The following is a 16,557-nucleotide window of genomic DNA, read 5'->3' as shown; positions in this document are numbered from 1 at the left end:
ATAGTCATCCGCGTGTTCATTCAGATTTAGCACATAAGTTTCCTGTGAAGTTCATTATTTAGCCAATGGAGAGGAAGAAGAAAAGCACTGTGAAACTCGAACAGGAACATCTGCTTCACTCTTACTATGTTGCCGTGTGGAACCCGGGGGCTTATTTGAAGTATTCCATGACTTTCTACAGGATAGTTTGACCAAAAAATAAAATAAAATAAAATGAGATAGAGGATCCCCACTTGCCATTATTTTATCCATAAGAGCTAAATTTTTATCAATTTGAGTTTTGCATAAGGTTTTACTTGATCAACACTTCCTAGTGATAAAAGCCATTCTATTAATACATCACATTTACATTAGTAATCAGTGCTATTATAATATCAGTATGGGTTGGTACATATATGGCAGCCAATTTCTTCCTTTTGGTCGTATTTGCAAGAATAGGAAAGAAAATAATCCTAATTTTGAAATAAATAAGTGAAAAAGTCATAATGTGATAGATATATTATTTTGTGGCCCATCACTCAGCACCCTATCTTCTGCTAGTAGTATCCTGATTTTGCTCTGAACAATCATGCTTGTCCTGACCTTCAGTCCATGTACTTCAGGTGAAGCTTCACATTTGCTCCTGAGGTGAGTGTGGGAATCAAGTCTGACCAACCTGAACATCCCACTCTTTAGCCACATTGATCGATGTAGGAATGAGCAAGTGATGAAATCAAAGACAATGAAATGCAATGAGACTTTTGGCAGAAGGGTTGGAAGACAAGTATTCCATTTTTCTTACTGTTTTGAATCTGGATGCATACAGACTTGAAGATCCTTGTAATCATCTTGTCACCAAAGTCACATAAGGGAGAGAAACAGGATAGAGTCATGATGGCATAATCTGAACCCCTGAGACCAGCCCCACCCATAGTTCACCTAACCCTTGAATTGTCCAGTCTTGTAAACCAATGTAGTTTCCTTTTGTTTAAGCCAGTGAAGATTGACTTTTCTGTTTCTTGAATCAAAGGAATCCTAACTCTTGACTTAGCTACAAGGTTTATATGCTCTAATATAACAACTTAAACCTATCTCTGAAGAGTTCTTAATGACTTTCAAAAATACAACTATAGCTTTGGTTGTCATCTACACAGACAAGTATAATAATATAGTAGAAGATGTCAAAATGTACAGTTTAAAGAATAACATTTAAGTATGCCAGATTATTAAAATATGTGGATTTTTTTCTCAAAGATAAAGTCTTAATTATACTTCAGGTCTCACACAGGGTAGCAACTTAGAGATCACAATAGAGTAGGTGTTATGAATTTTTGGTTCTGTTTTGAGAGCCACGGACATATCTTTTCTCTCAGTGTAGTATCTCCACCAATTTGCTGTGCTTCTTGAAATACATAACATATCAGAATCAGAATCAGGTAACATAACATATCAGAATCAAGATGATGTAAGGGACCTCAAAGATTATATGATTTTTTTTTTTTTGAGACAGAGTTTTGTTCTGTTGCCCCAGCTAGAGTGCAGTGGCATCATCATAGTTCACTGCAACCTCCAACTCCTGGGCTCAAGCTACCCTCCTGCCTCAGCCTCCCGAGTAGCTGGGACTACAGGCACATTCCACCACACCTGGCTAATTTTTTCTATTTTTAGTAGAGACAGAATCTCACTCTTGTTCAAGCTGGTCTTGAACTCCTGAGCTTAGGCAATCCTCCTGCCTTGCCCTCCCAAAGTGCTAAGATTACAGGTGTGAGGCATCTCACCCAGCCGATTATGTGATTTTTATCTCATTTTATAACTGAGGAATTAAGTGTTAAAGAACTAAATAATTTTTGTACCACCACCCTTGCTGCTAATGGCAGAAGTGCAACTAGAGCTCAGTTCTCCAGACCCCTGCTCCAGGATGTTTCTCTTTTCCTCAGCTCCTAATGATGTGGGCATGGCCTTTATTTATTTACTTCCTAAACTTTCACATCAGAGAAGTAATAATAAACTAGACTGGAATTAAATTAGTACCTTTCCTACATTTCTGTGTTAGCAAGCTGTGCCAGGAACTTTGACCACAAAGGCACTTTTCCACTAAAGTCTCAACAAGGAGCACACATTGACTTTATAGCCCACGTATAATAAGGGTCACTCTGAAATTGCCCTTGTCAGGAACTATGACTCACAGATAAAAGATCCTGTGGGCAGTGAACTCTCCTCAGAGCCACCTCATCACAGAGACAGAGCACTTTTGTAACACCCACGTACTTTATATTTTATGTTACAGATGGCATTTTAAGCTTTCACTTACCAAGAGTCATTGTCAAGCTCAGAGGTCAGATGAACTGAATAAAACAGGCATCAATTTAATGGGAACTAGTGATTGAAATACTTTCTCACTTTAGTAAATTCTCTGAGCCCTGTAAGAGCCTCTAACAGGTCCCATGGAATGACCTCTTTAAACCACCAAAAGCTCATTTACACACTCTTCGTAACTGATCCTTTAGTTCAAGACTTCTTTGCACAATTGCTTTCTTTGTACTAAGCTTCAGAGCATAATCTCTATAAAAGCAATTTAAAAAGTCTAACATTTTAAAAAAATCAAATGCAGAAATCTTTCTGCTGACCTCATGGTCAATATTCTGCTTGAAAATGGCAGAAGGCTTATCAATGAGATGTGAATGTTTTGCTTCCTTTAGGTCTTTAAGGACCAAAGCTTTTTGACCTCATTTTTCCCAGGTACCTAGATCCCATTTGTGGATTTCCTGATGACAGAATAAGAATGTTCCATACAAACAGCAAGATGTGCTCAGTCTTATTTTCACTTCTCCTTCGGTGTAGCTCTCTAATTAACATGCTTGAACTTGCCCTTTTTCTTTAGATTATTAGCATTGTGTATTTGCTGGGTGTCTTAGTCCTTTTAGTGTGGCTACAAAAGAATATCTGAGGCTGGGCAATTTATAAAGAAAGGAGGTTTGCTCATGGTTCTACTCAAAAAGGATAGGCCTGACATCTGCATCTGAAAAGAGCCTCAGGCTTCTTCCACTCATGGTGGAAGGGGAAGGGGAGCCAGTTGTGCAAGGATCACATGGTGAGAGAAGAAACGAGAGAAGTGGGGGAAATGGTAGTCTTTTATTTATCAACCAGCTCTCATGGTAACTAATAGAGTGAGAACTCACTTATCGCCCTCCCCAGTGAAGGCATTAATCTATTCATGAGGGATCCACCTCCATGACCCAAATACCTCCCATTAGGCCCCACCTCCCAACACTGCTACACTGGGGTTCACATTTCAACAGAATTTTTTGAGGGCTCAAATGTCCAAACTATAGTACTATGTGAAGCTTAACATTTTATGACTGAATATTCAGCAGGTAAAGGCCTTCTTTTAGACATAAAAGTCCTTTTCTTTGAGAATCTGTCCCATAATTTCCTGCTCTAACTGTATATCACAAATCTATGCATAATGTTCAAAAGGGATGGGCCAAAGATATTCAAAAAGATTTCACAATAATTTTGCAGATTTGTCTTCTCTTCTGCCTAACTTGTTCTACTTCATTTTTAATTATGTTCAGTTCCTGAATTTATTTATTCATGCTCCTGTTCACAGGACTTCATGTTTGCTTTCCCCGTGTTTGACACCACATGTTCTTTATATTTGGCTAAGCTTTATATTTCTGGGAATTTTTTTTCAAGGAAATCTTTTGTAGACAACTTATTCCAGCTTTAGTCCTTTGGGTCCAAAATCTTGATCCTGATTCCTTTGGCTAGCACGTTGACTATATTTTCCTAGTATGTTGAGAAGAAGAATTAAACAACAATCTTATATGGAAGAATGTTCCTTTCTGTGCTATATATATTCTGAGTGCCCACCTTTCCAGTCTCTACACTTTATCTTCACTTCAGAAGTGCTTCTTGCATAAAGCAACTTGAAGAGTTGCATTGGCACAAACAGCATGATGACAGTCCTACTGGAGCCCAGGCCCAGTCTCTGGACTGGGGATTCAGAGCAAAGATTGCTTATTACCTTGATACCCAGTGTTTTATTTCAGCGGACGCTGTCTCATGCTACCCAGATCCTCCTACAGGATCGGAAGCAGTGCTGATTTCCTCTCTGGGAATTTCTCTCTGGCTGAAAGGATCTGCTTTATCCAGATTATGCTCCTGCCTCAGGGGCATCCCTCATCCTATGACTGGTTGATTGGGGGTACAAAGACCAGCTCCTTTGCCTCAATTTGAAACAACTCTTAGGGACCATCCAGCTTCAAATCTCCCCTTGATCTCTATTGTTACTGCACTACATTTTAGCTTCTCCATCTACGAGTGCTGTCTCCTTCATTCCCTGTAGGTGTTGTTCCCTATGCCAGAGAGTATTCTTGTAGCAAATCTGCACACTAATCTCTGTATTAGAGTCTATTCCTAGGACAAAGATCTTCCTTTGCAATTTAATGTTAATTTGGGCTGTAAGGCCATGTTTGTGAAAATAACCATTTCAACAGGTCATAGCATCTTAGGTAAATTTGTATGTTCATCTCAAACAATGGATTAAATAAACATCACCACAAACATAAGCAACACATTTGGATAAGTAGCATGACTAGAAAATAGTTGTATTTGCCTGCTGTAAATAGTATTGAGAACATGCATGGTGGCTTGCATATTAAAGTTACTCAAATACATAACTGGATTGTAAATGGGTTTCCATAGGAAACCTCTTAAAACATAAAGAAGCCTCAGTTTTCCACAAAAACATGTCAAGAAGAAAATTTAACAATTTGGTAGGTAACTGCAAGAAGAAAGACATAAGTCATACCTCTTACCACTAAGAATAGTGAATAATCTTTTTCTTTTTACAGTTTACCACCTGATTAGACACTATGAGAAAACTGAGTTGGGATATGGAATTATTTTTAACTTATTTTAAAAACTGCATACCATATTTGGAGAATAGGTGTGTGCATTTGAGGCAAGCGTAGGGATTCAGGTATGTAACATTTTCAGGATACTAGTTTGGTGCTCTTTTAGTTTTGCAAGTTTCAGAACAGAACATAAATATTTTATAACCCTACCACACACACAAAGTTGAAGCCCCGTACTAATTATGCCTATGGATCACTGGTCCCTTTTCAGTTTCCCTATCTGTTATACGAAGATAACAATATTTACCTTCCATAAGGATGGTGAGATGATGAATTTCCTAATGTGAGTAATGTACCTTGAAGATGAAAAGCTTCATATAAATGCTAAGTATTATTGTGCATAAATTTATGAGGTATCACATGTTCATAATTTTGAAGAATACCTTAAAATGAAAATTTATTGTGAATAATCTTTGAGGTTGTAAACCCGAATTAAATATAAAGGTAAAAGACAATCTTCTAAACATTGAACACAGATGGTACTAATTTTGTTCAGATATTTCTTGTACATAGTTTTGTATATCTTACAAGTAGACAAAAAACTAAGTAGGCATAAATTGACTTTTAAAAATCATGTGATGTTTGGCTTTCAAAGCTTTGTTCATTCTTATTACAATTCTCAATTATGAAAGTTTCATAAAATTTCCTTGTTTCAATTATTTTGTGTCTTTGGGAATTAATTGTGGAACATTAGGGTTTCACCCTCACTCAATAATAAAATTTTCGCCAAAAGGCATATGGTTATAATAGTGTTGATACTTAAATGGTTTTCTCATTGCCATAAAAGGTATAATTTTTCTCAAGATACCCCTTTTGCCTCAGAAAAATAAATCCTATGGTGAAAGCCTTGTTGAAATTCTCCTGGGTTCATGATCAAAGTGACTCTCCTATGTTTCCTAACTTTGTGCTATAGTAATGTATTTCAAGGACAAATGAGACAAGCATTTTTGCTTAACTTGTTACATGTGGCATTTTATTCCAAGGCTTTGAGTATTCTCTATTTCTTCTTGGCTATGTCCACAAATCCAGGGAGACTTGGGCTCCAAAATCAAAGCATGAGCCCATATGAATGTTAATGGCAAGAAACCTAATTGCTAATTCCACAACCACAGTGCTGGGCCTTAATTTTGACTTTCACTCACACCGGGAGAGTTAAGCGGTCTCAAGAAAAAAAAAGTCTCTGTTTTACTTTTGTTTTCAGCTGTTTTAAATGCAGGCATTTGAAAAGTAGAGTGAGCTGGTCTAGGTATGGTGAAGAAATGTCCCTCTGAAGATTGCTACAAACGCAATACCCTCACTTCTTATTGCTTATTTCATTTTACTTCTGCAAGGAGTTGTCATCATTTATATCCAGTCTCTACTCAGAAGGATGTTCAGACCAGCGATGCATGTGTCTGACTAACAGTGAAAAATACTGCTCTCCCTCTTAAGAGTAGCATTAATTTGTTTTAAGTGTGAGGGCTGCCAGCTAGCACAGTAGACAAATCCATTTACTGAAATAGGGCTTCGTTGTCATGAAAGCTAATGCACATCTAGAGGGAATGGAATTAACTCCATGCTTGCTGGAAGCATCAAGTCTATATTACAAATTACTTCTAAAAAGTTTAAATGAAGGCAACAAAAAAGTTAAAGACTTGTTTTAGATAAGCAAATCATTCATTTGTGTCTAGAAGAGAGTGTCACCATTTTTTTCTGAAGGCTACTTTGGGAGCAACATCAGAGGTAGACATTCATTTCCTTATTCATGTAACTAATTTTTATATTGAGTAGGTTCTACATGTCAAAAAAGTGTTCCATGAAGGATATAAAGAAGAACAAAATGATAGAAACCCTTGCTCTCACAAAGATTACATCTAGTGGGAGAACTCCCCAAATTCTTTCACTAGGTGTATATAAAGAAAGCTTGTGCCTATCTACAGTCCCAGTGGTCTCATGTCCTGCGTAGGATGAATTCTTTGGAGCATGTGAAGAAAAGGAGACAAGAAAGAAAAAAATGAAGGAAAGGAGGGAGGAAGAGAGGGAGGGAAAGAGGAATGGAAAGAAGACAGAGGAAAGGAGGAGAAGAGGAGAAGGGAAGGAGAAGATAAAAGAGGCCAACTTTTCTCAAAATACAAAGCAAAACCTCGACAACAGCAACTACTACAGGAAAGATTGTTTAACTCCTAAAAATTCAGGACAGATGTTGGGGAAATCCCAAGTGCTCAATCCACTGCCTTTTGATGTCGTCCCTCCTGGGTGCCTGTGTTGGGAGACTTCTGAACTGCTGCTTCAGTCATGATTCACAGCTTTGAGTAGTCAACTGAAGTTGATGAGGATCTGATTCCAAAAGAGATTTTGGGATAGATCTAATTTTAAAACAAATATTGTTATAGGACATTTTATTTGCAAACCAAGATGTTTCTTATATAGATATTTCATTTACATTGAAGAAATGAGAATTAATTTAAATCAATCATGTATATTTTCTTTAACTTAATAGGATAAAATGTTATTCATGGTTTTTAAAAAATAAAAAAATTAGTAAAATAAACAGATTACATTATCAAGTACCTACCAGTAAGGTGATAGATTTTGGAAGGAACGTATTTATTGGAGATTACAGAACTGCTGAGTTTTATCCATGTATTTTCCTTTATTGAAAAAAAAAAGAAAATTTCTAAAGGAAGGGTACATGAATATCTATGGCTATTTTGCTTTAAAAATCAGCTGTCCATAGAGTTTGAATGAAGGGATCATTAAGACCATCACATCCTTATTACAGCCTTATCAGGTTCATTGCCCACTGCTCAATACACTGAGACAGCAGGGGTTACAGCAGAGAGAGTTTAATATCTCAAGCACCATGAGAGAAGATGGGAGGAAATTCTCAAATCCATCTCCCCAAGAATTTGGGAGAAAGGGTTTTTAAAGATAGTTTGGTGGGCAAAGGGCTAGGCAATTGGGTATGCTGATTGGCTGGGTTCAGGGAAGAACCATAGGAGTGCAGAAATTGTCTTCTTTGCTGAATCATATCTTGGATGGGGTCTCAAGACCAGTTGAGTCAGTTCTTCAATGTGGGCCACTGATCTGGGTGGGTCAGCCAATCCACCAGAATGCAGGACCTGAGCCTGAGCAAGAGCGAGACCCTGTCTCTACTAAAAATAGAAAGAAATTATATGGACAGCTAAAATATATATAGAAAAATTAGCTGGGCATGGTGGCACACGCCTGTAGTCCCAGCTACTCGGGAGGCTGAGGCAGGAGGATTGCTTAAGCCCAGGAGTTTGAGGTTGCTGTGAGCTAGGCTGACACCATGGCACTCTAGCCCAGGCAACAGAGTAAGACTCTGTCTCAAAAAAAAAAAAAAATGAGACCAGAATGCAGGGCCTGGAGGACTGGAGGATATCTCAAAAACTAGCCTTAGGTTTCACAAGGGTCATGTTATCTATGGGAGCAATAAAGAAAGCTAAGAATCTTTATGACCATCAGCTATATGACTTCCAATTAGTAAGCAATTATAGGAAAGCAAGTTGGGGAATAATGGCTGGTTATATACATATATTTCCCCTACCAGAGTTCCAAACATATTGCCCTTTATTAATTTTATAAAGGGCAGTTTCATCATTAGAGTACTTACATCACTGTCATGTTTCCTCAGATGAGGAGGTCTAGGTCTCGCAGGGCACCCCCTCCTCCCATCTCCTAATCTTCTCAAGCTCCCACACCACCACTCAAGTTCGTCAACCAGGTCCCAGCCTCGTTGGTTGTACATTAGAATTGTGCAAAGAGAGATTGTTAAAAAATCTGATATCTGAGTCCAACCTCAAAGTTTTTGATTCAGTTCATCTTTGCTATGGCCAATGTATGGGTATAATTTTACACTAGTTGATTCTCATGTATATCCAGTGTTGAAAACCACTGTCCTAAAAAGTGTCCACATCCACTCAAAGTCTGTCATCAAAATCTGTCATCACAAAATCCCACATGAACATATTCATCTACTTTTTTGAAAGTTTCTTTCTTTTTGCTCTAACAGAAACCAGGCTGTTTCCTGGGGATAACCCTTCCTTTTGTAGGGGCAAAGAGAAAAGCTTCCCTTTCGCTCTTGGAAGGTTTGCTGAAAATCACTGACATGAGGAAGATTAATAGGAGAAAGATGTGTAAACTTATTTTATCATAGTTTTATCCAACATGGGAGGCCTTCAGAATAAAGAAGCAACCTCTCGCAATGGGGTGCTGAAGCTTAGATACCATCTTGAGGTTACAGAAAGAATAGGGGCTCAGAGCATGGCCAAAAACAAGTTATAATGGTAAATCAGGTTCTAGCAGCAATACAGGTTATGGGAGCGGGTAAGAAGGAGGCTTAGCTAGCAAAGGTGGTCTTATTATGTAGATGAAAACTTCAGAGAGACTAGATGGTAAATGTTTCTTTCCAAATTTTTGAAGATATCAGACTCTAAGTTAATCTTTCCTAGAACTGGCAAAGGAAGGCCTGGCTGCATTAATAAAGATTCTCTACAAATTCAAGTTCCCCCCACAAAAGACAGCCTTGCAGGGCCCCTTTTGTTTACTGGTCCTCTGACAGCATCTCAAAATATGTGAAAAAATATATTTTGGAGTGAAATATTTTGATTCCTTCACTCTGTAGCCTTCCACTCCCTCCTCTAACCTGCAACACCTCCCTCTGGCATCACACTCAGCTGATGCCCTTACCTATCATCCCTGCTTAGAGAAAAAAGAGCAATCACAGGGAATCCCTCAGCTTCCTATCACCCAAGCCTCTATTCTCCCTGCACCCGTGCCCTATACTCTGTCTTCCCCACTGGTGGTGTTGTCCTAGCCATGCTGCTCTCAAAGGCCAGCACTTCCATTTCTCCACTAGCTTCTTGCCTACTCTAGGAGTTTGATGCTGCAATTAACTCCTTTACCTCCTTTATGGCTAAACTTTCCCTCTCCATTAGATTATTCACATCAGTGGGGGTGATATTTAAATAACACCAATTTAAGGCATGAGAACTGATTAGTCTTAATGGAAGTGATTGGAACAACTTGTGTTCCAGGTGATTATCATCTATCTTGCCCCTCATAAAATTAGTATGTTTTAAACATGTCATATATCTGAATAAACGCTTCCCCTTGATGTCACAGACCCCTCCTTCTTTGTTCTTTTTTATTGCAAAACTTATCACATCGTAGTCTCCACTGTCTAACTCTTCATCCAGTTCAGTTTTGCACTTTCTCCAGTCAGGCTTTCACCTCACTACTCCAGTGAAACATCTTTTATCAATGTTCCCAGTGTTCATACTGCTAACTGAGGGTCATTTCTGCGTCTTCCTCTACCTTAATACTTCAGCAGCATTTGAGATCACTTCTTGTTCTTTGGAAAACATGATAATCAAAATATAATGAAATTGCCATTTTCGCACTTAGGTAAAATGTCAGTTGATATGCAATATTCAATATTTTGTAGTAGTGATTGACACTACTGGTTCAAATATTAAGGGAAAATATTGGAAGTTTCCTGCAAAAATATCAACCCATTAAATACTGATTTTTTTATAAAATTATATTGGTTAAGGAAAAAAATATATGATTTCCATTGCTGAAACAAATAAAATACATCCAAAAATATGACTATAGGACTGAGAGTGACTAGAAAAATTTTTACCTTTATGTTTGGAGAGTCATGAAATATCTGATTGTCTAGACTAATGAAAAAGAAATTTAAGTATGTCTCAGGTACAACAATATATGGAATGAATCTTCTGTAATTGAAATTAGGAAATATTAAACTTTTTTCCAATATAGTTTCCAAAAGGAACTATTTTGACATTTTAATATTAGGGCCAAAATACATAAAATTATTATGGGTTTTCTGAAAGAATATAGTATAAAAAGCCTTTGCCTTGAAAAGCCTGAATGAATTCAAGAAATCAAAATTTTTAATTATAATAAACACAAAAGTTTTCCTTTCTTTGTAAAAGTGCCTCTAATTAGTTCCTATTATAGCAAATCTGCCCAGGCAGATTCTGCAATGTAATAATATTTCTATTATGTCTGAAAGGAAAAACCCAGTTTTCAAAAACAAGGACATAAACTAAACTCTATGAGACTTACGTTATCCGTATGTGACCAGTAGGCAGCTTCTCATCTTTCTCTACTCCCACCTTGAAGATGAGCTTTATACTTCAAAACAGCTCTAAAACCAGATTAAATTCAATATGCATTAAAAAGAGGCAGTTATTTTCCAAGGGATTCCATAAGGATATGAGGAAAGGGAATCCCATTACATCTCTCACAGTAGAAACTGTAATTTTCTTTTAAATGTCTCTGTTGTTCCCTAGAAACTCCTTTCTCTGGACAGTCATCTCAATTCTTCTCTCTCTCTCCCAGAACCAGAGCTTATCAAAGCCCTTTACTGGTTCTATTCTCCTGTTCAACTTTCTCAGCAAAAGTCCAGTGGCAGGCACACAATGACCCCCTGACCCCACATTCCTCAGGCTCATCATTTCAAAGCCTCTTTGCCCTCTCTAAGTGGCCCTCCAAGGTACAGAAATGGCAATCTACTGCCAAGAAAATAAAATTATCCTGTAAGATTACACCAGCTCAATAGTTTGTGTTAACTTGGTAACATTTTAAACACTTAATAAGAAACTAGGCTTTACTGCAACTAACAGTCTAAAAACATAAATACAGACTTTTCTATGCATAGTTGTGATGAAGGTACTTTCTACCTGAGGTGTAGAATGAGTTAGTGCAGGACTTCATTTGTGCAGAACAATCTGAATTTAACTATCACCTTCTAATTACAGTACATAGATTTTACATTTGAGGTTTTTTTTTTTTTTATCTACTTTCTCTCTTTAGACAATGGAAACACTTCTGAAATATATAAAAATGAACATCACTGAAGGGGACTTATGATTATTAGAAAAAAAGAAAAAGTGATAAAATCTTTATTCAAATGATAATGGTTATTTTGTTAGGTGTCTTTTGTTTATTGGGCATCTGCTAATTTTAATTTTCTTGTTTTGATTCTTTTTTACTTTCTACTCATCTTTTTATGTTTTTTCTTGGTTTCAAATAAGTAAGAAAAGGGATCTGGAATGGAGGACTGACTTACATCATGTCGACAGAAACATGTTGGTGAGCAATGGAAGAAGAAAATTAGAAAGCTGATCTTTAAAATTTTTTTCATACACTCAGAATATTTCTTATTTTCCAGGATATGTGCCCATGTCATTCATCTTTTCTTTCATTTTTTTTTTTGTTTTCTCTTTCCTTTACTTGTCTCTGTTCATTTCATTATTCACCTCTGAACCTTTTAATAGAACTTCTGTTTGAAGTCTAACAGTGCTGTTTAATTTTCTAAGGAAATAATATTTAAACCTGATATTCACGTAGTCTAGACCTGGCTTTCTAGAGCACCTTCCAAGTAGTATAAAAATCCTGAGAGTTTTTTTCATGATTTAGGAAGCTATGCTAAGGAAATTAGCATGCAAAGATTTATGGGAACACTATAAGACATAGTTTTAGGAGTCTAGGCTCTGGTATATAACCTCTTGGACTTAACATCTTAAAGTTTACTAATTCTGTGACTTGGTGCAAATTACTTGAAATCCCTGTGCCTCTGTTTTCTCCTTTACAAAATAAGAATACTAATAAGACCTGTCTCAAAGGATTGTGGTATGGGTTAAATAAGATAATACATAGGAGGATCTCTATACATGTGAGCTGTTGTTAGCCAGGGTTACTGGCATAGGATAGGTATCTATAATACATATATATGTGTGTACATGTGTGTGGAAGTCCCCTGTGCATTATTGGTTTTAATTTAAAAATTTAAAAAATCTAATAATAAAATATTAATCAAATATATTATGGTACATCTATATTCAATGCAACCATTAAGAATAAAGATCCTGATAAACATTTATTAACATAAGAAAATGTTCTTAAATATGAAGTAAAAATAACAGAATAAAAAGAAATGTCTTTTTCTAATAAAAGAAAAAAGGTGGACATAAAGAACATGAAAAAAGTAAAATGTTAGCAGTTTTGTACAGGTGATTTTTATTTACTTCTTTACACTTCTATGCATTTCAAATGCTTATAATGAATATTATATAATATAAATATAATTATAGAAATAACAGACTTGTATTTGTGAATGGAACGAGAACTACGGAAGTGAGAAATCTCACTTTCCCACTTGTGTGGGAAGAGGAGGTAGGCATACAACCCTGGCCTAAAATAGTCTTTCTGCTTCAAAAGCAGAGGCAGTTTTAAACAAGGAGTCCCTATCTGTCACTTAGGTTAGTTCTTATATCCAGCACTACCCTTACCTGGAGAACACTCACATCCATGTGTGCACACAGTATGCACATAAACATAAGCTCTCTCTTTTTCAAAGAAGTCAGATCAAAGTTCTAAACAGAACTGTATTCTAAGAGCTGAAAGAGCCCTAAAAGACATTCAGCGTACAAAATGCAATTGAAAAGGAGTTGAGAGGCATTCTTTTCACTTCTGCAAGGAAAGCAGAATTAATTGCTTCAGAGCCTGGAGGACTCCTAAGAACAAAGCATCAGTTTGGCACTTTGAAGGCCTCAGGGTATCAGCAATAGAGTTCTCTAGGGTGGTGCCAGAGTGCCAGGTGGTGAGGGAGCATCAGCAAGCACAGTGATACCTGGATAAGTGGATGGATGCAGTGATGCTTGTAGAATTAGCTTTTTTTCTCTAGGCCCTAGAAATCTAGAGAGGCATTCACCTACCTTGGTCTTGTACTAGATGCTGGGACACATGATAGATAAGAAAAACAGTCCCAGCCGCTAGCCCTCATGGAGATACAATCAAGTGTAGAAGATGAGATTCAAATAAATAATTACACAAATGATTACTTAATTCTAATTTCAGTAGTGCTCAAAAGAGAAGTACAGGGTATATATGTGTATGTATTTAATATATATGATGTATAGATGGCAGAGTAAACTGGATTCTAATTCCAGCTTTCAGAAAAGAGTGTGTGTAACACAGTGCTTACCACATAAGAACTAAAAAATACGTAATTAATTTATTGACTACTGATTTACACTGCATGTTCATTAATGAAAAAATAGTTCTGACATCGTTGGAAAGAAGGAAAATTTTTATTTCAAAAGTCTTTATCAGTTTTTATAGAATAAGGAAGAATCAAATATGGCAATGGGAGTAAAATGCTGTAACCATTAGCTGCCCTTGGAAACAATGATAGAATGCCTCTATTGCAACTCAGACTCAAATGGTAAAAGAATTCAAGAGAAGCAGAGAAAGTATAAGTTTCTGGCATATTTTTGGGTAGCATACTGGGATTTAAAATAAATGGAGAGCAAATAATCATAATCATTAAAATCTTTAAGATAATAATGTAAATCAATCATTTTAAAGTAACCAATTGTGTTTGGAGTATCTCAAGAAGTTATGCAGTCTCTTCTAGTTTTGTGTTTCTACTGAAGATACCCAGGAGCATAACTTCCTATCTAGTCCTTATCAGGACAGCTGAGATAAGAGGAAACCCTAAAAGTCTGAGGGCTGCTGTTTGGCAGATAACAACTTATATGAGTCACCAAGATCAGTTTTTCTGGAGAGAATGATACAAATATCTCTTTCCAGTTCTGCTCCACAAACTCTCCCCATGGAGTCTTCTGTAGGTTCAGGCACCCTTCCTTCAGACCCTCTTCCAATCTACGCTTGTCTGTCTATTTTTTCTCTTTCTTCTAAAATTTCTCCTTCTTACAGAGATGCTCTGGCTGGTGGTGTCTTTGGTCTGTCATCTTGTCCCCCTCAAATAGTTTTCAAAGTATTTGTTGATTAATTTTCATTGTTGAGGACAAGTGCTGATATATTAGAGAATCTATATTTGTGTGTGTGTGTGTACTCATTAAAGGCATATACTTCTTAAAAGATTTTGATTAATATGGTATATATTATTAGAGCATTTAAGTGCTTATAATAATAACTTAAAGTTTGTCCACTGGGTAAATTTTAATGTTGTAGTTTAGAGAGGTTTTTACTTTAAGGTTCTTAAAATTATGATTTATAGTCTTTCTGGGTTATCTGGCATTCAATAAAGAAGCTAGAACAAAAGTGGGCTCAATCATCCTTAAAGTCATATGAGTATTAGAATTGCTATAAAAGCAAAAGTCAGTTACAAGTGTGATTGATTGATAACAACATAACATAAAACAAGTTAGCTGAAAAGATTAGCATTCCGCTTTTCAAGAGACTTATAAAAGAAAGTTTCAGGCACTCAACTTATAATCAATGTCAAGATTTATCCAAATCTGTCAACTGGGTTTTCTGTTATGCTCTCAGAATTGTGGAGAAATATAATTAATAAAAAGAATGGTAGAACAGTACTACTACCTTGGTATTAATAATTGGCATCAACTTTGAGTAAAGGCTGCCCTTGTGCAAAAGAAGACAGAAAAGTGTTAATCATCCCCATTTGGTGACTTGGTCCCATTGGTTACCATCCTCACCTGCACTGACAGAGACTCTCCCAATCTTGACCTTTATTTTACAATAAGGTTTTTTTTTTTTTTTATTTCAGCATATTACGGGGGTACAAAAGTTTAGGTTACGTATATTGTCTTTGCCCCCTGCCCCGAATCAGAGCTTCAAGCATGTCCCTCCCCCAGACAGTGCGCATCGCACTCATTATGAATGTATACACCCATTCCTCCCCCCCACACACATCTCCACGACACCAGATTAATGTTATTCCTAAATGTGCTCTTAGGTGATGATCAGTGAAACCAATTTGATGGTGAGTACTTTTAGAGGTATAACGAATTACACTTAAAGAGAAAGCCATAATGAAACTAAGTAAACAGAAGCAGGGTGTCTGGAATATATGTAAAATAAGGAGGTGATTTCACATAGCCCTCTTGGGCCTTATGAAGATGTTGTTGAATTCATTGTTTTCATTTGGAAAAGTCTGTTGCTCTCTGATAAGAGGAGAGTTTATTACAGCAGTTTATCAAATATTTATTTATTCAACGTAATGGAGTTTGAAATTGAAAAATTGCATGAAATTTTAAGACTTTTTATTTTTAAAGAAAAAATTTTAAATAAGAAAGGAAAAAAGTATATAAATTGTGACCAAAGGACTGTTAGAAGGACATAAAGTGCGGATAAAGACAGACTGTCTGTAGATGTGTCTATGAAGTAATTCTCAAATTTAAACCCAAAGTGACAGGGGACAAACCATGGAAAATTTCTAACTGGGAAACTACTTGACAGTAGATGCAGCTCTTTTCTGTCTTCTCCATCTTTCGTCTCTCTCTTCCCTCTCCCTTCTTTTCTGTCCCTGCTCCTGTCTCTTCCCTCCCACAGTTCTCTACTGACTAGTCAATCTGTGAGTCAGTCATTGAATCATCAAGTATTTATGGGAACTAGTTGGTTTCTGAGCAGAAATGAAGGACTATATGGCTTTAAAATTTTGTTATAATACCTAAAGTAACTATTAAATTTACTTAACCAACTGAACATTTTAACAAGTATGATAACTTTTTACCTCTTTGTTAGTTTCAGCACATATGTGAAGAAAATGGGTTTTTACGTTATCTTCTAATAGGACACACACTCCCAAATATTTCATAGCAAAATTTAAATATCTAGTGATAGAAGACTATTCTAAATT

This window comes from Eulemur rufifrons, chromosome 15 (assembly GCF_041146395.1).
Source record: "Eulemur rufifrons isolate Redbay chromosome 15, OSU_ERuf_1, whole genome shotgun sequence".
NCBI classification, from domain to species: Eukaryota; Metazoa; Chordata; class Mammalia; order Primates; family Lemuridae; genus Eulemur; species Eulemur rufifrons.
The sequence above is the reverse complement of the archived record's forward strand: the minus strand, read 5'-3'. Positions refer to the sequence as shown.